Source organism: Anguilla anguilla, chromosome 6 (assembly GCF_013347855.1).
Source record: "Anguilla anguilla isolate fAngAng1 chromosome 6, fAngAng1.pri, whole genome shotgun sequence".
Taxonomy (NCBI): Eukaryota; Metazoa; Chordata; class Actinopteri; order Anguilliformes; family Anguillidae; genus Anguilla; species Anguilla anguilla.
Window position 1 is genome coordinate 29,330,245 of NC_049206.1, and position 26,785 is coordinate 29,357,029.

Sequence of the window (26,785 nt, forward strand, 5' to 3'; positions counted from 1 at the left end):
CCTCTATTACTGCATATTTGACAGACTGAATGGTTTCAGATCTTTAGACAAAATGTAAAATTAGACAAAGGGAAACTAAGTAAACACAAAACATTTTTTGTTTATTTAATGAAAAAGTCTTTGAACACCCATATCACCCATGCAAATAATTGCTCCTTAGTTACTCTATCAAGCAATTAACCAGATTTAATTTCATAATTAGATTCAACGCAGCTAGGCTTGATTGCAGCCACCCCTGTTGAATCTACAATAAACCTCACTTGTATTGAACCTTACCATTAGAGTGAAGTAGTCACCACAATGTTTCTATAAGCACACTATGCCACGATCAAAGGCAATTCCAGAAGAGATAAGGAAAAGGTTATTGAAATATATAAGTTTGAAAAGGTTTACTAAGCCATTTATAAGGCCCTAATATCAAAATGAACACTTGAAACAGTGGTGAATCTTTCTGGGAGTGGCTGCCCTGCCAAACATTTTCCAAGAGCGCAGTGAAAACTCAGCAAGGAAGTCAAAAAAGATCCCAGCAGAACATCCAAAGAACTTCCGCCCTCTCTAGCCTTAGCTAAGGTCCATGTCCATGCAAGGTGGAAACCACTGCTAACTTAGATAGGCATCAATGTTTGTCTCATATTTGCAAAAAAAAATAAAAGCACCTAGATGATCCCCAAGCGTTTTGGGTTAATGTTCTATAGACAGGCGAATCAAAAGGTGAATCTGGACACGGGCCCCATTATGTCTGACGTAAAGCAAATACAATAATTTACAGTAAGAGCATCATAGCAACAGTGAAACATGGTGGCGATAGTGTGATGTGTGGGGATGCTGTGCCTCAGGACCTGGATGAATTGCCATTATGAAAGAAAATGTCCAGACATCTGTCCGTGAGCTGAAGCTGGTGTAATTGGATTATGCCGCAAGACAATGATGAAAAACACAAAAACATGTCCACATCTGAATGGCTGAAAAGAAACAAAATTTTTGGATTTTTTTTTTTTTTTTTGGATTGACCTAATCAAAGTTCTGACTTGAACCTTAAAGAGATGCTGTGGTAGGACATTAAATGAGTAGTTCATGTTCGAAAACCTACCACTTTGTCTAAATAAGTTTTTCAAAGAGTGGGGTAAAATTGCTCCACGGAAAGACTGATATCAAATTATTGGAAGTATTTGGTAGCAGTTATTGCTGTTAAAGATGGTGAAACCAGTTATTAGGTTTATGGGGGAAATTATTTTTTCACATGGACGATATGGGTGTTTGATAACATTTTTCATTAAATAAATGAAATAATAATTTAATGTGTTTTGTGTTTACTCAGGCTTCCTGTGTCTGATATTATATTTTGTCTAAAGATCTGAAGCTATTCAGTCTGACAAATATGCAATAAAATAGGAAATTAGGAAATACTTTTTCATGGCACTATACCCTATGTGGGAAGTTTGACTGTTGCTTCATCTAGCATGATAGTTCATCACACACTAAGACATATTTTCCTCAGTGTTCAGTCTCAGTCTTCATTATTCATTCATTCATTATAACACCATGGCCTTATTTTTATTTTATCAGATGTTCTCCATACAGCCTCTATTGGGCAAAATCTAAACTTCTTACACATACTGTAAGTTCATCAAATGCTTGCCCCTCATTGCTAAGCCATTGTTTTTCTTTCAGGTTTTCTTATACTTGAAAATGCAACCTTAAAATGGTAATTGGTCACATTTTCAGCTTTTGTAATTAAATCAACCAAAAAATTTCTTCAAGGAAAATAGGAATAGTAATTAATGTGTAATCAAAAACTAAGTAGACTCTGCATACAATAATTTGCTCTACCGAATGTAAGTATGTTATTGAAATAAGCCTCTGCTGACCTTCAAAATAAAAAATCAAATTCAAAAGCATTTGTTGGAATTCTGGCCTTTAAAATATACCTGTAATTTTATTGGCTGTAACAGCTATGTTGTTTGACCTTGAAATGATCAAATGTGATAAAGGCTATCAAAGGATCTTGCACGGCAAAGTTGATGCATACCACTGCATAACTTAAAATTTGATAAAATGTGCTTCATAGCATATACACTTTCAGAAGAAAATCTGCATGGAAACCCCCACCCCTACTTCTTTTTGGCACAACACCTCTTTACACTATGCCCAAATAATATTTTTATCATCTCAATTTAAGTACTATATCCATTTTTTGTCCTGAGCTGGGGCTGCCTCTGTCATCAGTGATTGGCCTACAATTTACACATTTTATCATTGATCAGTTTGAATGCATCCATATCAAGAACGAAATAATCTGTATCAAGACTCTATGGGTTATGTGTCTTTTTTTATATTTCATTTCTTTTGACTTAGAAAATTGTCTTTAGCAAATCCCTTATGCACGAATAATGGTGAACGAGAATCACCTGGAGTGATGTATATAGATGTTGCCGTCTCTTGGACACTTTTGTCAATCTCAACTGAACTCTTTTGGTCTTTCAGAGCTCTTTAGCCTTACAATGCTTTTCCCTTGGTTGGCTGCTCAGAGGGACGGCCTGATCTAGGCAGTGTCCTGGTGGCATGATACACCTGCTGACTTCCCAGTGATTGACATGGTTGTGGTCAAATGAATGTTCAGTGGCTTTGAATTTTTTTTGATATCCTTGTTCTGGTCTGTGCTTTTCTACTTTATCCCCAAGTTGTTTTGGAAACTCCTTTATCGTAGTGATTGAAAACCACAATATGACAGAAAGACCTTACAAAGACCCTTGCAAACCTATTGTATCACATTTCTTTTTCTGAAATCATGTGACCCACTATCATTGCATAGGCCATTCAACTGTTTTTGATCATAATTTTACTTCATGTAGCATAAGCAACTGTGCCTTTTAAAGCGCCTCATTGTAAAATACATAGATTACCTGTACTATTATCTGCAATGCAAAATGGTACAGTCAAATTTAGACAAAGTGCATGTCTTAACAGTAGTATTGGTCTATTGGGCAGCGGGCATTCAAACTCATGTATGGGTCCCACCATGTGTTCAGGTGCACAATTCTTGGCCGTCGTACTCCCTGTTCTGTTGTCCAATCTCTGTCTGTTGCCTTCTCTGCTTTCCTCCTGTTTGAATAAGATGGAAGAATACAGAGGCAAGGTGGACTGCCTGCTCTCATTTTAAAAAAGATGTTGATGATGAGAAGGACTATGTGTATTGTTAATAAAAACCTTGTGATTTCAAATGCTTAATATGCAGTGTTCTCGTTGCCACCAAGCTGCCGTAATGATGTGACACTCCTTTAAACTTGAATCCCCTCTGCTTGAATGGAACATTATCTCTGAGGGCTTTGAACAAGTTGACAGGACTTTGAGGTCACCGCACGTTACGGATGCCACATCGCCTCCTCACATAAAAAGGGTCAAGGGGTCAAAATGATTGAGGTCCCTTCTGCCATAAATATTTTACACCTCGCGAGTCCCCTCTTTCAGAAAGCATGGCATGGTGACTGAAGGTTTCTCCAGACAGAGGCTGTGGTTGATGGACGAACACAAAAAATACCTATCAGACAAAAGCCATTCAAGTTTAGAGGAAGACAAGGCAGCCTACTTTGGTTTCTTTGTGTACTACCTGAAGTATCAAAGGAGATGAAGCCATTACTGACAGTGACCTGAAGCACACAATAAAGTGATATATTGTTCTCTTAATCATTGTGGAAAGGATGAGAAAGCGAACAAGTCTCTGTGGTGTCACCTGCAATGGCAACCTTTGGAGAGGCTCAAGGATCATACAGGAACTTGAAACAAGATTTCAAATAAAGATAATATTCAGTTTCGGTACGGTCCCCTTGTACTGAAACTCATCCTGTCTTCTCTGTCAATGGCAATGTCTAAAACCAAGACAATGAGGAAGAAACTGGGGGGAGAAACTGTAGCTTCTTGTTATTATGGCATTCCGTAACATGAACTCCTTGCAAGACTTCTTCTTTCATCTGAGCCCCAGGTCCTCTTTATGCCACAGGCAGGAGGTCCAGGGGTCATGAACCCAGACGGATTACTCCAGCACAGCACACAATAATGTGAACCTCTCTCCCGACCTGCCATTGCACCTCACCCCTCTCTGACACCAGCTGGAACAGTTTGCACTCTGACAATCGACATGCCCTCTTAGATATCACCACTGAACTTACACTCACAGGGCATGTCAGGAAAAGTGTATAAATCTGGAAAACAAATGGACAGGCAAGTTTTTTCCCCTAAATTTGGATCTTGTAGGCAGAATATATTACAATAATAATGTAGCAAGCAAATAGAACCCCATGAGCCAAAAATATGAAAAGACATGACAGTGGAAGCAAACATTTTCATGAGGGAACAATCCTGCAGGTTATTTCAATAGAAAGAGTACAATATATTTGCATGCACAAATTGTTTTTTATTTCACAAAATAACACATGGAAAAACAAACAACAGAAAGAATTTACTCTCTAATGTCTCCAGTGTTGATTACTTCAAATTCAGTTAATACAGGACATTAATTGCAATTCATTTAATTAACTGAAAAATCCAAGTACATTGTAATATTGAAATATGGGCTAAACAACCAACCAGAAGGTAAAATTACAAATTTATGATTCATATATAGTGGCAAACTTGTAGTCATCATTTATTAATATACTCACAACTGTGTTAGCAAAAGGTTTCACTTACTTTTTACAGTGATGTGTGTTCCATGTGCATTAATGGAAGTTTCAGTAATAATAATATAATATTGCACAGTAATATTGTGTTCTCTGACTTCTCTGAATTACTTTAACTAGCGACATATCAGTATAAGTACAATCATCCTGTTTAATGACATTGTTCAAATGTTTATAGTGCATTGTTTTGAGGTATTAACATACATAATACATTATTTTGAATGTTATCCTCCTTCTTCATATCTGCTGACCAGACTATGAATATTCCTTTAGCCTATCACCGGTTTCAAAGGTACATAGCACATGAGATAAGAGAGTGCATTTCAAGTAACTTGCTACAGTACCAGGCAACCATTTGCCAAAAATGTGACAGTTCTGCTTCACTCGTTAAGGAAATAAATAAATGCAATCTGAAAAGCCAATGAGCAGCAGGAAGAATAGGCGCCATATATTAGTGCCGTCGGAACAACGGTTTATTATTAATCTTCCCTCCTCTAACAGCATCGGGCTCTCCAGAGGAGCATTTCTGCCATGCATGTATTATTCACTACATTTGGCTAGAGAGCCAGTGGTTTATTTCAGAAAATACAATGGCTGCCAAGTTAGCAGACTCTTTCATTGAACTCCACCACCTGTTTGATGGGTTTGAAAAAAAAAAAAAACCTCAGTAGCCTTCTATTAACATTCTTTTATCTGTATTTCATAAATTTGCTATGCTGCTGGGATTTCAATCACCGTCTGAAATGCATTCGTCTTTTTAAGACTTAAAGAAGTGTCGCATCTTTTGCGATGACAGTTGATGCAGGCTTGCTTTCTAGCTACAATGACTCGATGCAACTGCGAGCGAGAAGTCTTTTTTATTTAAACAGGCCGTTTTCTTGTTGTTTCTCAAACAACCGCTCTGAAATGAACACATCACATTGTCTCAAGGTTAACAGATGCACAGCATCCACTAGGGACAAATGTGGCTAAAAAGGTTTTACTTGTTTGCCCTATGCCAGTCCCTGGCAATAATTTGCACAAGGGTAACATAATCCTGTCCAAAAAAAAAAAAAGAATACTTCATTAGGTACCACAAGTTAATTGTTCAGTTCATATACTCTGAGTGACATACCATTAGAGCATATTGTAACTAGAGCATTAATACATTTAAAATGTGCCTATTAGGATGACAGCTTTGGAGGTGCAAAAGAATAACAGTTATCACTTGGCAGAGTCTGATCTCACCCCATCTGCTGAGACTTTGCATATATTTTCAGCTTCCTGAGCAATGATTAGGGCTGTCAGAACCTCTTTAACCTTCTAACTGCTGGTCCCAACTGGCCCTAATTAGAGATTAATGATTTCAAAAGACGCAGGCTGTGATGGAAACGGCCTCTACAGTTTGTGTACAAATTAAGCACCAATTACTTCAAGCATCTATTGCATTGTTGTATAGTGGAATTTAGATTTAAAGGAAAATTGCCTTAAGATGACTGAAATTCCTCCCCCGCTTCATCTGCTGAGTTCTGGAACAGTGAAATACATTATACAGCTGGACCTCACCCCCCTAACCCCCCTCCCACCCCCCCCCCCCACCCCCCACCCCCCAGCACCAACATGTGCACACTCACAAACATAGATACACACTCTCACCCTTAATGCCCATACAGCAATGGGTAAAGACAGCTTATTGTTTATTCATTATTTCTTTAGAAATCATTCTTCTCATTTGACTGCGTCCGCTTTCACCAAAGACATCAGTGTTACTTATTAAATATTCGCGATTGATCTAATAACCCGGCCGATCATGCCAGCACATAACACAGCAGAGGACACATTTGAAACCCCTCATCTGTCCGCAACAGAAAAAATAATAATAAATTACTGTTGAACGGTAACTCTAATCATTACCTTTGAGTAAGTAGCAATTAATCATTCATCAAATCTCTTTGATTTGCCTCTGTGATACCCAGTCCCTGCCATTTCCTCAATAGGACGTACATTTATGAAATATTTAGAGCGCGTTTGCTTCTTTTCAGGGCCCGAATGTTGGCCGCATTTCTCGGGAAGCGCTTTGAGGCCATCTGGAGAGGCGCGCGAGGCTCCCGCGTGCACGAGGGCAGGCCCAGATGATGGCAGCCCTAGAGACCGATCAACCGCACTGCATCGTGGGATCAGACAGCGCATGGAGAAGGGAGGGGAACACAAAGGACACACTTCTGCCAGATCAGAGCATCAAAGCTCAGACGAGCGCACTCTGAGTACCGTTAGTGAGTCCCAGAATTACTCTCATGCAAACTTGAGCCGGCTTGGTATGGAGGAGGTTATCTTTCACCAAGTATTTAAATCCTTGCTGTCTCTACCGGCAGGTTTGGCTGAACTCTTGATCAGGTGACATTTTAGCCACTCCGGAGTGTGACTGCAGTGGATACTGTACTGTAGGAGATGCAGTCCTTCAGATGAGATGTGAAGCCTTCAAAGGCTAACACTTGACAGTAAGGTTCTGTTATGCATTCTGTTGACTGGAATTCACTAATGCCTTAAAAATGCATTAACAGTGCTTATCAATCATAACTAAACCATCTTTGTTCATTGTTATTAATATCCCATTAACTACCTTGTACTAATGTCTTACTTCACCATTTGAGCCAGCTGAGAGCTGAGAACTCACTTCTCTTTTGCAGTTCAATTGTTCAATGTAGGGGGGATAGGTGCCAAGATGGAGACAAGCAGTTTCATGAGAATTTGACAAGGACACCTGGGTGCACCCCAACTCTTTCAAAAAGCCCCATGGCATCTTTAATGAGTATTTCCAGTCACGATAATACATTTTTACGCTTAATGATTTGACCATTGTTAATTAAAGCATTGGTTCATAGTAGTGCTAACGATGAGCAAAGATCTTTACACATCTTTAATGATAGCCTCAAAAAGATTAAGTATTATTAATGCTTTGTTAATATACCTTTAAATGATTTATGATGATGATTTGTTCAGCATCATTAATGCTTTGTTAATATGTGTGTCATTATTTGTTCATGTGATCTAAGGCATTAGTAGAACTTTAATGTAAAGTCTTCCCTTAAAAGGTCCCATGGCACTTATTTTAATGTAATGGCATAGCAAAACCCCAACTTAGCTCTTTCAACCAAATTTACACCTAATCATCCCCCAGTTTATTTCCCTCCCTCTCCACATCAGGTGATGTGTGGTGAGTGTTCAGGTGCTTCAAAAAGGCTGCTTAAAATCACCCAGATGGGTACTACATATTGATTTGAGTTTTGTAGACATCACCATAGAGCACTTACAGGACATGAAAACTTATTTTCAAATGATAAATGCATTCAACAATAAAAAACCAAAATAATAATAATAATAATAATAATAATAATAATTATTATTATTATTTGGCAGAACCTTTTATCTAAAGCGATGTACAGTAAGTGCATACCATATTATTATCATCATCATCATTATCAGTAGCTGGAGTCCACATCCTCAGTTCACTCATAATCAGTGAACAATGATGTTCCGACCTGTGTATGATTGTGGGTATGTGAGAGTGTGTGAGTGAGAAAGTGTGTGTGCGTGTGTGTGTATGTGGAAGAGGGTGTGGTTGATATTGTGGGTGTATTGTCATTGTGCATAAGTGTGTATGTGAGTGTGTGTAACCTATATCATGAGTTGAGTATTTTGTGTGGCTGTGGTGCCATTCGTGTGCAGTACAGGAGGATACTGGCTTCATTAAGGAACACATTATTTTTTACCAATGGAACATGCTCACTGCAACTGATGAGGGGTGGAAGACATCTGGTGTCATGGCAACATGGCAATATTAGCATAATTATAATGAAATAAATACTGTAAAGATGAATTAGAATCCCAAAAACGGATTATATAAGATATCAATCCTTTTTATAGAGGGTAACCTGGCAGCAAAGAAGGCAAGTTTGCGAGAGTCCTTTGCTTTTAATTTGAAGAGATTATAATTCTGAGAGCAATGCACCCTGGGAATATGGGAGAGGACCGACGGTGCTGCCCTCCTTCCAATAAATGCATCCATCTCAGGAGGTGTTGGCCCGGCCTCTCTTTGGCTCAGACCGGGAGCCTTCTCACTGAACAAAGAGGCCTGAAAGCCTGCCAGCGTGGGGCACTTTTGTCATGTGTATTCATGTGTGACTCTGGTGAGATCACCCAAACCCATTGCACCTGAGTCCTTCATAACAAAACCGTCAAATCGACATTGCCCTCCCCTTCCCGGTGCGCGACGCACCGTGCCAGTGACACCACCGGGGCGGAATGGTGTGAATGTCGCGAAAACGCTCGGTTTTCCACTCCACCCATTCGGCCGGCGGCATGCTCGGCTTCCAGCGCTGTGGAAAGAGCCAGCCACGTGGTTTCTTCTCTGACGCATCCAGCCTTTCGTTCATCGAAGCAACAAAGCTGAACCGTGCTATAGAACCAACAGCACTGCTCTCTGATCAGAATAATGGGCTGGGCATAATAATGACTTATCAATAGACACCACCAAAGATTAAATAAAATCTAATTAGGAAATATGTAATCCTGTCTTTTAGAAATGATTTAGTATTACAATAAACCCATATACTGCATGTATATCTACATGCAAAGGTGCTGTAAGGGGGTAGGGCAAAACATATTTAAAACATTACATTTCTGGGGTGGTGGGGCCTAATGTGAGAACTTTTCATGGACCCCAAAATCCCTAGTGACACCCCTGTCTGTATGTAAATGTCATTTTACTTTTTTAAAACTGTGAGGTCAAATATTGGTCATATCATGCTTCTGGTCACTGAGATCGATTCTGGAGTGTTATTAAAGTTTCAGCTTTCTTTGCAGTACATGCTCACAAAGAAAAACACATGGGCTTGCTAAGGAAGATGAGGGACAATTATTAGAATCTAGAAGTTGTTTTCAGGAATAATTCTGCTATATTCTTGGAAGTCTCTGCAAAGTCTCTGAAAGCAAAATGCTGTTTTCAAGAGGGAAATTGCTGAAGCGACATGCTGAAGTGGAGTACGTACAACCATTTATCTTTAATGGCTTTGGCCTTTTCCATAAGATAATTCAGTTACAATTATTTATTCTTATCCAAATGATCCAGCTTTTATTTCATGCTATACTTTGGACTCAGGAGTCACATGTGAGTAACAAAGGATGAATCCTTTTGAGACCTTTCAGTTTGAAAGGCAGGTTTTGGCTTTTTGGTTGTCTAGTGATGGCCAATTGCTTACATTATATTTTCTTTTGAATTGATAACATTAAAGCTGCCCTTTCTACATACATAAACCACATGTTTCCATTTGGATCATTTTAGAATCTGTCTGAAATGGGTTGATTCTTTGAAGAACAAAGAACCAACTATGATGATGAACAAACACATTAACATAGACGAAAGATGAAAAAATACTTCATTTTAGAAGTATTAACAATTGTGCACCCATACTCCATACTCATTTACATGGAGTGACCTACAGTCCCCACACTGTTTCCATGATGTTGATTTAGAAAAACTTGATAAACCTCTTTCATATGTTAGTTTCAAAAAACCAAATGTGAACAACAGACCACAGGTTCCAACACTGATTTTGATGATCCTGCGATGGGGCTCCTGTCATCAACACCAAGGGTGTTGCTGGAAGAGGAGTCCTCATTTTGCCACACAACACGATTGGCATTGGCAGGTTATCACAGGCCCGGGTTCTGTCAGCGGAGAGGTGTGTTTGTCCTCCAGATGACTTTTAAGCTGTGTCACTCCGTGTCCTCTGAGGCGCGTTGGGGAAAGGCAACAGGCTGCTGCTTCCTGCGTGCCCCAGTGTGCGGATCCCAGTGTGCGCCTCTCTCTTTTGAGTTTTCAAAGGTTTCCTGGAGAATATTCTCCTGCAAAAACACAGGACTAAAGGCTTCAAAGCAACAACGAGCAGAGACCTGGCCATATCCTGATCTGTGTAATGTCCGTAACTATTTTGTTTTTGCTGTCTTCTTTCTCTTTTTGTGTACTAGGCAATTTAGTTGATGCCTATTTCTATAATTTCTATCATTTCATGAACTGGTTAAGCACAATTTAATTTGTTTAAGCACAATTTTGTCATGTTTATTTTACCAGTTTTCCTTACCTGCAACTATCAGACCCCAAACTCAAAGACTAAAGCCTGCACCAACTGAGCAATATCACCTGTTTCATATGGTTATTAATTTAAGCACAATATATAAACAAATAACCTATGAATCAGGTGATATTGCTCAGTTGGTGAAGGCTTTAGTCTTTGAGTTTGGGGTCTGATAGTTGCAGGTATGGAAAACTGGTAAAATAAACATGGCAATCCTCTGAGGGGACCCCCAGTAAAACCTTTTCCATTACAAGGTGGTAGACAAGGTCAACAGTCTCTGCTTAAACGTAGCATTTTCAAACAATTAATTGTATGGCTTTCATTGATGGAATGACCCTGAATATAGCAAACCTCTGAAAGAAAAGATAAACAAATGTTCTACAACTTGATTGCTTTTGCTGAATTGTCCAGACAGCTGTCAATTGCTAGCTCGACAAGCCTGGCCCAGTCAATGATACACTATATGGTCTGGGGCTGTTTTTCATGGTTTGGGCAAGGCCTCTTTTTTCCAGTGAAGACACATCTTAACGCCACAGCATCCAATCACATTCTAGATGATTTTGTGCTTTCCTTACAGTTTGGGGAAGGCCCTTCCCGATTTCAGCATGACAATGCCCCTGGGCACACAGGACAGTCCATATAGAAATGGTTTTGTTGAGAATGATGTGAAAGAACTTGACTGGCCTGCACAGAGCCCTGACCTCAACCAATCCAGCACTTTTGGTTGAACTGGAAAGCCAACTGTGAGCCAGGCCTAATCGACCAATCAGTGCCTGACCTCCCTCATGCTCTTCTAACTGAATGACTGAATGGAAGCAAATCCCTGCAGGAACGCTCCAACATCTAGTATAAAGCCTTCCCAGAAGAGTGAAGGTTGTTATACCAGTAAAGGGTGGACCAACCCCATATTAATGCCCATAAATTTAGATGAGATGTTGAATGTCAGATGTCCACATACTTTGGGCCATGTGGTGTACATTTACCCATTCAAAAAACCATAACAGGGCCGTTATCTGTCCACATCACCCATTTTCTGAATATTCATGCAATTGAAGTGGGAATGTCCATTCAGATTGCAGTGTGCCATGCTCAAGAAAGCCACGTTTCTTTCATTGAATTTGAGCCATAGAGACTCAGTTCTGTATTGATAGAGACTATTATGAGTCCTTTTGTTACTAAACAATATTTATTTAACCACAGATAGCTCCCATGCTAAGTCCCTGCTAAAGAACCCTCTTTCTCCATGGTGTAAAATATTATGGCTCTCCTACAAGTGAATCCATGACAACTAATGATCAGCTACGATATGAACTCTCAACTTCATACCATAGATGATGTGTACTTTATTTATTATGTAAGTGCAAATTTGGGATATCAAATTGTATTTGCCAACCCATCTCATTGCTGCAGCATCCTTCATAAATTCAGCAGTAAAGCAGGCACTATACTCTGCTGCATTTTCTGTGCTGCCAGCACCTTGCTCCTTTTCCACAGTTCACTGTCTGAGTTCCGCAGTCATTGTCTTGGAGAAGTGCACTTCATGCACAGGTGACACAGGCAGAACCTAACTTATTATGAGAGGTTGCTGTTGTGCAATGAGACAGATCTGAAAAACTGAACCCCCACCCCCACAGCCAATTATTCCCTGCCCTCTGGGCCTGCCATACATAGTTTCAATTGAATTCAATAAAATTTTATTTGTGTTTAACTTTTTACAGAGAACTGTCACAAAGATGCTTTACAGATTAGCAAGGCAAGAAGACAAAGCAAAAAGTGTTAACAGAGTAAACACCAGGCCTGAACCCCCAAATAGCAAGTACATGAGGTAAAAATTCCCAGTGGGAAGAAAACTCTCAAAACGATGGCGAGAAAAATCTCCTCTAGCTTTAAAAAACCATCCTCCACTGGCCAACCTGGTGTAAAGCAGTGGTACAATGGAATGTAACAGAAATGTAATAAGGGATCTATCACAGCAAATACAATGGGTTAAGTAGGTTACAGCTGAGGTAATAGCTAACAGGAATAATTGAAGACCGAATTGTATAGTTCGTTGTAGAGCAGTTTAGAGGGGCCGGGGGATATATCTGGAACTCCAGGTTGCGTTAAGGCATGAGGAGTTGCTACTGACATGGGTGAGATCGGAGACTGTGGGGCAAATCCTCAAGACAGAACAGTATCATAATAAAATGAACCATCCTACAGCCCCAAAACTACATATTTATAATTAAATATGCATTGAATATGTCAAGCATGTCCCTCCAATAACTACTAAAATTCTTCCAGATAAAATTTCAAATATCAAATTCTGTAATAGTCTCTTTTTGAAAAGCATTCCAAAATTCATCAAGACCTTCCTAAAATCATATATGTTCTCGGGACTTTTCTGTCTTGAAAGTCTCAAAAAACTTCACTGTGTGTGCGCGCACATATGTGTACATATGCGTGCATGTGTATGTGTGGCAGTTCTTTTATTGAATCAAGAAAATAAAAGATGTGATCATATATATATATATTCTTACATTGACTTTGTACAATTTGATGTGCTCACAAATCCACAAATAATATAATGATATATGACCTAGATAATGTAGCATGTTTAATCTGAAGATCATTTATCAATATCTTCGTAAAAGCATGTGTAAGTTTAAGTGTAATCGAAACTACTAGCAAAGGCATCTAGTAGTTTCGATATCCACATGCATATATTGATAAATACCTATCAAACGTAAATGAAAAAATATGTTCACAGTACTAGTGATTAGTGATAGTGACAAGTGAAATGTATGCCCCTTAAATACCATATAAAGAGCTTGGAGTTCCATTGTAGGCAATTTAAAGAGATGGCCGAGAAAAGCTTAAAATAAAAGATCTGATTTGGCATTTGAAGTACAAGCCAAATACATATTTTATTCAGCAGTGTAAGCAGTGGAGTGTCAGGACCGAGAAATCCTGAAGCCTGGCAAGATGTTTGGGAGAGTTGCCAAAAATGTAACACTTGATAAACGTAACATGGACAATAACTTTATGTCCAATGCGGCTACCGTAGCCATTTTAGGTTTGTACATGTGCAATTCAGTTCTCTACCTCCAAAAAAAAAAAAAAAAAAAAAAACGGTATAATGTGATAATCTTTGTGGGAAATTGTTTTATTTTTTTTACTTACAATAAAGCAAATCAGATATTTAAAAAAGTTATCTGTCCTTCCTTGGTTTTTGAGGTGTGTTCTAGCGGGAATTGGATGCTAGATGACCAAAAAAAAACATTATGTCTGTATAAATGGAACAGCTGTTACAATTACGCCAGCTCTGAGTTGCTATAACAAGCATCGTGCTTTTTTGCTGTTATATGTTAACAGAATGCCATCTAAAGAGAACACAACAGGGTTGGTAGCCATGAAGGTTATGGAGAGGGCTTCAGATTTGGACATTAGGGGCACTAGATGGTGTTGAAAACATTTACATTACATTACAGGCATTTGGCAGACGCTCTTATCCAGAGCGACGTACAATAAAAAACCATCCACATGTATTGTCCTTCTGGGGAGACATTTTTAAATGCTGTTTAATATTTACCAAATAAATTAATTTTATTCATCAACATTTTTTTGTTTTTAAGTTCAGTGTTTAATGTTAAATGTGGTCAGCTAATTTGTTCGCTTTGTTGACATGGCCTCATCTTCTCCAGGCTCCAAGTGATTAATGGGAAAGAAACAGTCACAGACATTCATAAATAGCACACCCATTGGGCTGTATGATAGGCTATTTTCTTTGTAAAAGCTTACCTGGGTGTTAAGTAACAACCAAAAGCAGCCTTCCTCATTGACTTCGACATACCACAACTCAGTACCCGGTAAGTTACAAAGTTGCTTGTGTGTCAATGTTTATGCACTGACTTTTTTCATTGATAAAGCCCCAAGCTTCATAATATGAGGATGTAGCTGGTATTATGTTAATCAAATGAAGCATCATCAATTTTAATGGTGAATCCAATGGTAATTTTTATAGAAGAATTTGAACAGTTATAATACAATATTCAATTGACTCATAATTTATTCAAATAATTTTGCTACTCTTTTTAAATCAAAATAAAAAATGAATGAATGGAAAAATAAAAGCACAATATGCAAAACAAGCTTTAAAACTGTGTTTTTTTTCCGTTTGCACACACAATACGAATGGTTTAGAGCACTCGTGCAATTTATTTGGATCCTACAAAAAAACTGACATCCAAAAACAATAAATCCCACATTGCTCATATAAATTTACAACTCACGATCAAATGATTTACGCTCAAATTCATTTGGTTCATATTTTATAAATGAGGGCCAAACTGAGATTTCATCTGATAGTATCATCTGTGAGCATGTCTTGAAAAATACACAATAGCATGCTTGTATACAAACAATTACAAAAAGACAACATTTTCCTTGCTACACAGGGATCGTATGTTGTGTAAGATTCAGTGGGAACAAAGCATGCTGATTGGTCAACCTATGAAAGCACATAATGCCGCAGCACTAATGTGCTAAATAAAATGTTTCTGAAGGACACAGCGAGTGTGCATTTGGAAAAAAAAAAAATTAATGGAAGTTTTAAATGTGGGATTAATCCTCAAGAGCTTCCTAAAGCTCCGTCAAATGTTCCATTTTATTTAGCCCATTGTTCTTTTTTCTAATTACTTCTATTATTCAAAAGGTTCACCCAGTGATGGAAAAACCAATGGCATCTCAATGCCCTGTGGCTGGCATCTCAACTGCTTATACCAGGAGAGAGAGAACACACACACAGAAAAGTCTGGAGCATAAGTGACACAAACACACCATTTATCACCCCAGCTGAGTGCTTACTTTGTTGTTTGTGTCGTTATTGTGGCTTCCTCTGAAGTACTTTACTGTTTTCCGTTGCATGTAAATAACAGCTCTGTTTTCAAGCCATTGTAATGACATATAATCCCAGATTATGAAATCCTGCAGGAGTAGACATAAAAGGAATAAACCTGTTGCGGTGGTGTTTCATTAGCATGAATTGTCAGAAAACCTGCAAGAAAGCCAAGCCAACACATGCAGTATTTATGTTTTAATATAGATTAAATAAACATTTGATGTACTCAGTTATATTTAACAAATATGTCAGAAAAATACATCATCAACATGGCACTGATGTAAAGAAAGGGAATTCAAAAACCACACAAGGATTAGAACTTTAAGCTGAATTAAAATCATCTTAATTTTCCCAATGGTTTATATAAATGATAATATTTTTCCAAGGTCATGACCCAAACCATTCTCACTGTCTCCTGACACATTCTTGCTGAGAGAGATGGCCCAAACATTGCAAGTGCTCTTCTACTCTTTAGAGAAGAGTCAATCTGGATGTGCTTGGCAAACCCCCTTTTATTATCAACAACCCATACTTATTGTTTAACAACGCAAATGATCAGATGCTCAAATATTTGAATAAGAAAAAATAACTTGCAAAAAAAAATATATTAAAGCATTGTTTTAAAAAGTTTCAAAAATTGTGTCTTATGGTCACACATTTTATCTATAGCAAATAATGATTTTAGGAAAAATAATATTTGTTGGCTATTTCCCACCCATCTTCTGTTGTAGGCATGGTGAACCCTTGGGGAGTGTCCCCACACAGAAAGTGTGGACTGGAAGGAAGACCTACATTTCCCCCTCCTCTCCTAGCATGCTATCAGTGTCACATCTCAAGGGGACAAAAGGAACAACTTTCACTTTCTTCCTGATCTGTAAATTGAATAATGCCCAAAAGCAATTCTGGGGATTTTGGAGATATATACTAATTTACCTTTTAATTTGAGAAAAGACATAATTTAGAGGGATTACCCATTCCATATGGAGAGGCTTCCCAGAAACATGGGCTAAGGCTGTGCTTTTGGTTCATAGTTCTTGACTAGTCATGCAAGAAATCTCTGGGTCAGATAAAGGCTGAAAAAGCATACAAGTTGCGCATTGTGACAGATGTCTGCGATAAGAACCCCCCTATCCTCCCTACCCCTCAACCATCCACAAATTTATTTAAACTGGGAGAGTGCAGTCCTCAGCTTAGTTATTGACCTTGACCTGCTTAGTTATTTCCCAAGAAGTTGAACCAAATAAAATATTGTTTTGTGTTTCATAAATGATAAATATTACATATCATAAACCAATGTTAATTTCAAATTAAGCTAAATTAAATGGATACTGTAGCATTTAGAGGGAACATGTTGAAGGTAATGAAGAATTTCTTAAATGAATGCAGTGAATTTAATTAACCTCTAATTAAATGCATGGCGTCTTAAAGACTTATATGCTTGCTGACAGCATTTTGTCTTGACAGATACAATATGTTGTCTCAAGACAAACATGAATGTACTCATGTAAATAAAACACTTTGTAATTAAAATTTAATCTGTATTTACATCAAATCAATATTAATTTAAATTGCATACGTAGGTTGAAAAAAAAGATACATTTTGATTAATTTACTTCCTTGTGAAGCTGTGTATTAGCTGTGTTTACCAAGACAGAATATATTAAGGTCAAAGATTTGGGGGAATACAGTTTAAATAGTTGTCTTACTCTTTAATACCATCGGCAAAACTCATTTACATTACCTCTTTATCAGTAAACAAAGCAGCTTTCAACAAGTTTCCCACAGTTCCTTTTGTCATGTACTGCATATATTTTTATTTGTGATAAACTTAATCTACTGTTGGTTCCTTAGTTTAGCTATCTGCGCATAGATAATATTCACTTTAGGCTCTCTGCTTAATTAATTGCATTGTTTGTCAAACAAGAACATAATCAACATAAAAGATGGAGCCTCTCACCCTACTTTGGTGCTTCAGACAAAAGCATTCCTTTTCCTTTTCTTTACTAATATAATTACTGGTTGAACTTTACCACATCTTTTGCCTCTATCCCCATTACAATTAATGCCATTCCATAGATCCCAAATTTTATTTAGTTTCACATTCACATTTTCCCAACAGCAGAAACAATATTTTTTTTCCCTCAGGGTGCAAAGACTACATTCCCTTATAAAGCGGCTTTAAGACATTTGCTGGTTTCTCCATTCTTTAAGGGCAATGTGATTGGATTACACTCCTTTCCAAAGGTCTGTCCAGCTACTTTTCAAGCCTTTATGTTATGATGCCACAAATATTTACAGTACTGCCTCTCTAACTGAGCAAACTGTATCCACATGCAAATATATTTTCTGTTGCTTCCCATACTCCATTTAACACTAATGATGCAGGATTATGGAATTAAAATGTCCATGTTGCACACATTCCTCCCAGACCTTCAGCAAATACCATAAACCCAGTGTGAGGACCATATAAAAGTGAAAGCATGCTGTCTGGTCTTAAGCCTGCCATACAGAAGGGTCATGATCCAATTGGAAGGCTGGCAGTTATAAAAAAGAAAGAGGTCTGACCAGTTTTAATACTTGTCATTTTCATTTCTCTTACCCCGTGGATTTGAGTGATTTTATTTAAACTGTTAGCTTGAGCCCAGGGATTGAGAAACCAGGGTTTTATAGAGATTATTAATATATGAAAAAAATGTACAGCACTGCCTACAAAGAAATTGCTGGAGCTACAGCTACTGAAAATCTCAAGAGGTTTGTCTGTTGTTAACCTTGTCTTCCTATTGTTTCAATGGAAGAAGAATTACCTGCTGGACCCACAATGTTTACTTCACAAATTGATACTTAAGAAACAGAGGACCATGTCTACTGTATAGCAAAGCCAAGGGATAATACAAAGATTACAGTGAAAGAAACAACTGTAAGTAAAAGAACAGTTCACTGGTTTATTCTCTCTGAGAGCCAACTAATCACTCTCTCATTACATTTAATGGATGATAAAAGCAATGGGAATATTGTATTAAAACACTAATCTTCATCTACTTAATTGATTCTTATCTGAGTTCAAATGCAGAAAATAAAACAATGCTGGGATAAACATAGAACAGCAATGTGCGCCAACCTCAATATTCAAAGGACCACATAGAAACTATAATCCTGCACAGTGATATATATATATATTCTTTGAAAGGACACAAAACAGTAACAGTAACAGTAATCAAACATTTATTTATTTTAGAAATGACCTAATGCTACCAGGTAGTACAGGCTATCAGATAGTATAGTTGATGTGCTATGACAAAAAAATTGATGTTTTCATCACATTGTCGCATGACATCACATATCACTTAATGCAGTCATCTGTAATGATTCCTCATTTTTCTTCAAATCTGCCATAACAGAAATTTAAAAAAATGACCCAAGCCCTGACGTATGCTGTCCATGTTTGCTACAGTGTGTGCATAGCACAGCAGTCCCTGAAGGGGTCCCATGAATACACGGGAATAAAGAATCATGGCTTTGTATTATTATTATTATTATTATTATTATTATTATTATTATTCAACTTTTAAAGTTGTATTTTTAAACTTGGCCAGGCACAGTTTGACAAACATGAATGACTATAAAATATATTAAATATATTATATTTTTGTTGTGAGCTACAACTGTTATGGTCCAAAGCTTTGGCCTGGGGTTCCAGTTCTGCCCTTTTCAAACCTCTTACATGTATAACTCCAAATCAAATCCAACACATTAAAAGAGCTCTACTTCATCATGCAGTAAAATACATGTGTCAGGCTTGATTCACTATCAGAGACTTTATTACTTAACACCCTGTTTGGGATCATATCAAATGCTTAAAATTCTCAAAATTGTAAAATCTTGATACATCTACACAAATAGACAAACATAAAAACTAAAGTCACTACACCAAAATATCTGCATCTGAATTACTGTTTGGTATTTTAAGTTAGCATGGGAAACTTGAATGCTACACTGCCCCAGTTGAATGGTACACTGCAGTACAGGTTTTGACTTGTTCTGTGTGTCATTATACTATGTGCATTTCAGTTATTAGTTGCATTTGCATTAGCAACCAATGTAGACTTGGTTGGTGTGCTATTGTCCATAGCTGATGAACAAAATGAATAAACTGCAAACATAATGGATTATGGATAAGAAGCCTTTTCAGGCACAATATTAAGAAAACTTTACCCGAAAAAGGCTGTGGGGTGTGCCCTGCTCAACCAGAGAATAGCCCCAGCCGTTCTCATTTAAACAAAGGGTTTTAGACTGGCAGTGATCTGAATAGCACAAAAAGTCCCTCAAGTGCCTAATACTCTGTACAGTTGAAGAACCCTTAAGTGTATATGTTCCACGATTCCGTGTCAAATAATTTTCAGCACTTATAATAAAGTAGGTAAAGTAAATAAATAAATACCCATGATATATTTAATTTCTGGTACAATTTTCTGAACAAGAGCCTTTACAGACAGCGCCAACTCCCCACCCTTCGCCCCTTAGTCCATTATGGACTAAACATTTTAGTCCAATTCAGGACTTCAGAAACCTCTAAACATTAAGTGGTAGGGTTTGATATTGGGGAAAGGATGACAACACAGCAAGCAATCAAGTGTTGTTTTAATGAGTGAAGCATGACTAATGGTTGAAGAAGATACTTTAAACCACTCCAATCATCTAATCTCACACTGCACAAAGTAAGTGAAACAAAGGGGACATCTGGTAAGTGTAGTTCACATACATTATAGAGACCACAGAGAGAGCTTTATAGGGATTTTTTAGTTAATTGACACTTGTGGGTAAAATCCATTTACTTTGTCAAAAGTAATGTTTTGGCCTTGGCCAAGAGTTCCTATTCAATGTTGAGACAATTTTGCATAGAAAAGGCAGAAAATACAGAGGTAGAAAATTGTAGTCTAAATATGATTCAATAAATAAATCAGTCAGTCAATCAATCAATAAATCTATCTATCTATCTAATTATTTAGTTGTATTCAGAAAAGAAAACAATGAGTGTTAATACGGTAACAAGAATTGACAAATACTTATTTCATTTTAAAAACTTTTTTTAGTGTCTGCAATCACATCACCATTAGGAGTAAAAAACCAACATGGGATATTTGTATAACTGTAACATGGGAGAAATGAGAAATGCCGTCTCATGAATATTATCAAGGTAAGACTAATTAGAGATCATTAGTACTAACAGAGTGCATGCGCAACCCACAAGACAACAGGGCCTTCCTCACATACTGTAAGTACTGAACAAAGAACAATAAATGTAATTAACATTTATTATTTATTGTTCCACAATAAATATGACCTCAGACAAATAGAGGCCCAGACACTGGGAAAATAAGAAAAACCCCAATAACATTTGTTACCCAAATAACATTTATGCACTTTTGTGTAGTTGACAGTTTGTATATTAGATAAGCAGATGGTTATGAAAGTATAACTGGAGGCTTAAGAAATATGACTACCAATTTGTCAGCGAGGTGACACGGTATTATCAAATGGATTACTCTGACACAGGCTCAGTAGTGTTACTGAATTGAGACTCAGACACAGGGCCAGTAATGTCACTGAATGAAGACTCAGACACAGGCTCAGTAGTGTTATTGAATTGACACTCAGACACAGGCTCAGTAGTGTTACTGAATTGACTCAGACACAGGGCAAATGTTGTTACTGAATTGAGACTCAGACACAGCCTCAGTAGTGTTATTGAATTGACTCAGACACAGGGCCAATGTTGTTACTGAACTGACACTCAGACACAGACTCAGTAGTGTTATTGAATTGACTCAGACACAGTGCCAATGTTGTTACTGAATTGACACTCAGACACAGACTCAGTAGTGTTATTGAATTGACTCAGACACAGTGCCAATGTTGTTACTGAATTGAAACTCAGACACAGGGCCAATGTTGTTACTGAAATGAGACTCAGACACAGGGCCAGTAATGTCACTGAATGAAGACTCAGACACAGGCTCAGTAGTGTTATTGAATTGACACTCAGACACAGGCTCAGTAGTGTTACTGAATTGACTCAGACACAGGGCAAATGTTGTTACTGAATTGAGATTCAGACACAGCCTCAGTAGTGTTATTGAATTGACTCAGACACAGGGCCAATGTTGTTACTGAACTGACACTCAGACACAGACTCAGTAGTGTTATTGAATTGACTCAGACACAGTGCCAATGTTGTTACTGAATTGAAACTCAGACACAGGGCCAATGTTGTTACTGAACTGAGACTCAGACACAGGGCCTGTGTTTTTACTGAATTGAAACTCAGACACAGGGCCTGTGTTGTTACTGAATTGAGACTCAGACACAGGCCAGTGCTGTTACTGAATTGAGACTCAGACACAGGCCAGTGCTGTTACTAAGCCGATTCATCGTGCACCAAAGTGAGAGGAGAGCCACTGTTGGGGGTGTGTCAGTCAAGATTGAACAGTGCACTGCAATTTTGGAGGAGTTCATCGCAATTTTGGTGTAAGCGTAGTCTGCAATTTGAGTCGGCGCCACCCACCTGCGTAGGCCAGGCCTACAGTACAAGTTGCAGCCCAGAGTAGAGCCAAATTGCAATGCACACATGATCACAGCCTATTTAAACGCCAGTCATCAGTTTTCATGGATCATATGCTGTCCAATTTGACTTTGATATAAATACCACAAGCAGGAAACATGCATACTTTGCATTTATTGTTCATTGTCTTTTTTTATCATTTTAATTCATGTATTTCCTTCTGTTTTTAATAGTTTATGGCTGTTCTTATACTGAACTGTGGTCCGGGGGGTACTGTATTCCATTCTTTTTCTGTATCAGTAATATGAAGAATGACAATAAATATAACTTGAACTTCAACAATCTTATAATTTTAAAGTGACAATCTCGAGGATTTCAGTTTCGTTCTCTATGGCGGTGCCAATGGCGAGAAGCGGTAATTGCAGGTGTGTTTTGGACCTCACTTCCCATAGATCCAACCGGATCCAACCAGTGTCGCCTGTGTGACGTCAGACAGTTGGCACGCCAACTATAACACATACTATTTACTGAATATAAAACGGTTGTTATAAAAGTAACGTTATGTACACACTCATTCGTTGTCTAACATTAGGCTAACTCAAGATGTCTTTACACTGCCGAGCCGGGTTAAAATGCCGTAGCAAACATGGGGTAGAATTAGTGATGATCAATTCCTGCAAACGTTCTTTATCCACCTTTTGCCCGGTATGTACATCTTTACACTGCAGAGAAGAATTTGCGGGATTCGCTGTGGCTCATGCAATTATGTATCTTGTGCACAATAAGCAGTCTTTTTCGTGAATGATTGTTGTGTGGTATTTTTGAAACAATTGCCTTGCAAAATGTTACCCCTGGTGTTTCTGGTTTTGCTAGCTAAACTGTTTGAGAATAAAGCTGAGCTGGGTGTTAAATTAGCAATCAGAACAAGAAGAATAAAACAAAAACAAAGGAGATTTCATCAAAAAGGGCATAAAGGCTGAGGGAACATATGAGGAAGTGTAATAAAATAATAACAATGCTAATCCATACTGCCGTATTCTTTTATTTAGTTTTCTCCTACATGACGTCTTCAGAAATCAGACCTGGCTCTGCTCCACATACCCTGGCTTTATTCCGATCATTATAATATATTGATGAACTCAATAGCAATGTAAATAACAGTAACGTTAAGGCCAGTTCAGATCAATGATTCGCAACGAGGCGAAACGGTTTTAGAATGTTGCAGAGAAAATGGCAGTGGTGTGAACTGGCTAGTAGCAGAGCCGTTGCCTGCCATGAGGTTTTAAAAGACCGTCCTTATAAAATCGCCAAGTGCAGTTTTAGAACGTTTACAATCAGACGTCTTGGAATTTTGCAAGTTGCACCCAGTCTCGTTGCGAATCATTGATCTGAACTGGCCTTAAGTTAGCTATGATCACTCATGTTACACAAAAACTTTTTAGGGTTCCATAACTCCCTCAACCCCCCTTTCTCTGTTATTGTAACACATGCAGATACCGGAAAAAACAGTACGCTGCTCACATACAAGTGAGTTGAAGAGCGAGCCTGTTGTGTTAGTTCCGCCTACCCTCTCTGGCGGACCAACCACTGATGGGTGATGAAAAACGCGTCACTAACTGTGCGCTGCTTGTGATTTTTTCCTGGGAATGTCGCCACAGACACCAAGTTTTTTAATTATGAATTATGATAATAATAGTATAAATTAATATAAAAATAGGCTCAATCACCATTGTGTTACCCAATGCAGCGATAGATAGTGACTTAAAAGACATTTATTTTAATGAAAATCTTCGAGATTATTACTTTAATTATGTTCCTGTAGTTAAAATAATAGGTATGTGCATGCTACATGCATTAACTGCATTCATTTTCTCCATGTACCATTTAATTTTACTTCTGATTCTGCATTCATCTTGTTACATCTTTTTCTGACTTTGTTCTTGTTGTTATAAACTTATCATTGATAGGATATCCCCCTGCCACCATTGCATTCCTATATATCATAATTTCTATAAATCTGTATATTCACCGTGTAGTTAGTCACAGTAAACAGGAGTTGTTGGGTGATTAAATTAGATACACATAGATATACAAACAGAGAAGGTCTGAGTGTTTGATTGTCTCAAAAAGTAGCAATCTACACAATGGACAGTGCTCACGTGTAAAAATGCAACCCAACCCAAACCAACGATCAAATTCTTGCCCCCAAATGAAATAGAGTTACCGAAGCTCATCCCTGGAGCCAGGCCTTGGGGTGGTGTCTGCAGGCGAGCCCCTGGTGGCCGCCCAGCCCACATACTGTAGCTCGGCCGAGCTCAGTCCAAAAAGATTACATGGGACAACCATGCGGATCCACCACCCGCAAGGTCCAGGGTAGGGGTCTGGTGCAATTCCCGTGTACAGTAACCTTTGATGCGCATTTGAACGGTTTGCAGATGAGTATGACATGGTAAGAATGATAATAGCACCTCCAAGCCTCTCCTCTCCTGGAAAAAATAGCTTGTCCTCTCCAAGTAAGGTGGAGCAACTACCCCAAGTGTAGAGGTTCAAGTATCTTGGGGAATTATTCACGAGTGAGGGAAAAAGGGATTTGGAGATTGACTGCCATCTAGGTGCAGTGGCTGCAGTAATGCAGGCATTTTATCGGACAATGGTGGTGAAGAAGGAACTGAGCCGAAAGGCAAAGCTCTTGATTTACTAGTCGATCTTCGTCCCTACTCTCAACTATGGTCATGAGCTATGGGTAGTGACTATAAGAGTAAGATCGCGAATAAAGTGGCTGAAATTGGATTCCTCCGTAGGGTAGCGGGGCTTACTCTACTTGATAGGGTGAGCAGCTCAGCTGTCTGGGAGGATCTCAAAGTAGAGCCGCAGCTCCTCCGCATTGAAAGGAGTCAGTTGAGGTGGTTCAGGCATCTGATAAGGATGTCTCCTAGGTACCTCCATCTGGAGGTGTTCTGGGTACGGCGACCAGGGAGGAGACCCAGGAGCAGACCTAGGACACCCTGTAGGGATTATATCCACCGGCTGGCCTGGCATTGCATTGGTATCCACCTGGATGAGTTGGCGGAAGTTACTTGGGAGAGGATTGTCAGGGCTGCTCTGATCGCCTTGTTGCAACTGCGACTCTGATCTGGATCAAGCGGTTAGAAAATGGATGGATGGATTCCCCAAAACCGACCCAACCAACCAGCCCATTTTCCACCTGTGCTGCCTGCTTTGAGCTGTGTGCTCCTTGCCTCTGGTCACAAAAATACCAACATTCAGGAGCCATGCCCAGTGCCCCCATACACCGTGCCATTGACTGTGCCCATGCACTGTGCAACATTGATGTTGGAAAACGGAGCTCTCAAACACAGGGTTAGTGGTAATCATTCCTGGAGAAACAAACGCAGGGTCAGTTGCGTTTACTGAATGGAGACACCCACACATTTGTGATTGTCATTGAAGACACGGACACAGGGCCAGTAGTGTTACTGAATGAAAACACACAACAGGGCCAGTAGTGTTATTGAATAGAGACGCTCATTCTGTTGACTCAGTAAATGACAGCAGGGAACTTTAGCAAGCTAGCTAGCATTAAACTCGGTCAAAATGCCAAAAGCAAAATGGTATGAATTTTAAGTATAAACTATAATTTAAACAAAGAAACAAAATAATTAAATTGTTCAGTTTGCATTCTTTATTGTTGTTGTTTGCTCTCTATTTTAAAGAAGGCATTGGTTCAGGCACTGTTTCTGCGCCAGTATCGTTTTACAAAGAAGATATTAGCACCGGTATCCTCAAAATCTAAACGATTTGCACGCCAAGCCGGTGATTGTGAATGGAGACTAAGCATCAACAACTCGCCTCCATTATTGAAGCCTTTCTCCCCAGGGGCTAAAGAGTGAACCGCAAGGCCTGGTTGCAAAACGAACTTGAAACCCTGCCCACCCCATGTTAAGTCAATGGAGAAAACCTAAAAATAGGCCAATTTTCTCTGTTGAAATATAAAATCAATACATTTTTTTTAACGTAGGAAATGATGATTTAACTAGTTAATCCAATCCCTTCTAATGTCTCCCCTGGGTCTGGTTTTTAAAAATAGTTCTGCCAATATTCCCAAATTTGAGTTAATTTCAAGTGAGTGCAATGTGGCTTGTCCTTCAACCGTATGACCATATAAGGAATCTCCCCATCAGACAGAGTGCTTCAGTGGCAGGTGTGATGCTGTGTCGTTTTATTCTGATTAGCTAGCTACATACGATCTCACCCAAGGTTCAAAAATTCCGTGTTCTGCGTTAATCTGTACTAACCGCTATTGCAAGGATTTTTCACTCCAGTTCTTTCAGTAAGTACATTTGAGACCTGCACTATTAAAATCTGTCAGAAGTCGGAACAACACATTTTAAGATAAACATGGATGCCACATGCAATTTCAGACAATTTTGGGATTTCAATTGATTCTAAAAAAGTCTCGTTTTTCGAAATGAGTATATGTTGTTGGCGAAATCAGATTTGTAAGCATAGTTTCTTAGCTTCTTTAGGAAGACAAGCTAGGGGGATTTTAAAGCTTACT